Here is a 1,175-nt window from a genome sequence, read left to right as displayed (position 1 = left end):
CCCCCCCTCCCCCCCTCCCTCCCTCCCTCCCTCCCTCCCTCCCCTCCCTCTCTCCTCCCTCCCCCGCCGTCTCCTTCATCCTCTCCCCACCTTCTCCTTCTCCCTCTCCCCACCTCCTTCCTCTCCCTCCCCCACCGCCTCCCTCTCCCTCTCTCCACCTCCTTCCTCTCCCTCCCCCACCGCCTCCCTCTCCCTCTCCCCACCTCCTTCCTCTCCCTCCCCCACCGCCTCCCTCTCCCTCTCCCCACCTCCTCCTTCTCCCTCTCCCCACACTCTCCTTCTCCTCTCCCCACCTCCTTCCTCTCCCTCCCCCACCGCCTCCCTCTCCCTCCCCACCTCCTTCCTCTCCCTCCCCACCGCCTCCCTCTCCCTCTCCCCACCTCCTTCATCTCCCTCCCCCACTTCCTCCCTCCCACCCTCCTAGGTCGTATTGCGAGGGCGCGGATATTAAATATTAACTCTCAGCGTGTGTGCACAGGGGCGGCAGAGTATAATTACTGGTTCGTTAATGTCCCTGCTTAACGTCTGCTCGCCACCACCTCTTCTGCTCGTGTTTGACAAGGAGGACTGCTGCGGCGGTTCCTATATGGCGGAAAATCCAGTGATACCTGTTGCCCGGTCTCTGCGCTCGTGTCTCCGCCCGCACCCGGAGCATTGTCCTGCGCGTCGGTCCTTCTGTGCAGATGGCACTGAAGTGTGGCTTCTCATTCGTCAATTGTTTGTTGCAGCCGCTGCATTCGCCGCCAGACACGCCACTTTGTCGTTTTGTTTACATCCATTACAGCAGTGGTGTTCTTCAAGGCTTTTGGCTCAACACAGGGATGATATTCACTTTTTAGGACAGGAGCGATCTTCACATCCCCGAACAAGTCTCCTCTTCCTTGAACTTCTCCCTTTACTACTCACTTTCCAGGTAGAGCAAAAGCTCCATTTACATCAGCACGACCGCCACCTCCGCCACTTCCTCGCAAAGAATCCTCTCCCGCCGTATTGCAATAGCCTTCCCTTACTTTGCAGTTCAACAAGCCTCTGTTCTTGCCAGTCCGACAATCTCCTTCCCACCTCTTAGTACAACAGCCTCTCTCGCTTTTACACGCAAGAAAATTCATCTCGCTTTCCGAACGACTACGGCTACAACTCTTGGCTAATTACAACGACCCTTTCCTTTTTTTGGA

The sequence above is a fragment of the Penaeus monodon genome, chromosome 20 (assembly GCF_015228065.2).
Source record: "Penaeus monodon isolate SGIC_2016 chromosome 20, NSTDA_Pmon_1, whole genome shotgun sequence".
NCBI classification, from domain to species: domain Eukaryota; kingdom Metazoa; phylum Arthropoda; class Malacostraca; order Decapoda; family Penaeidae; genus Penaeus; species Penaeus monodon.
The sequence above is the reverse complement of the archived record's forward strand: the minus strand, read 5'-3'. Positions refer to the sequence as shown.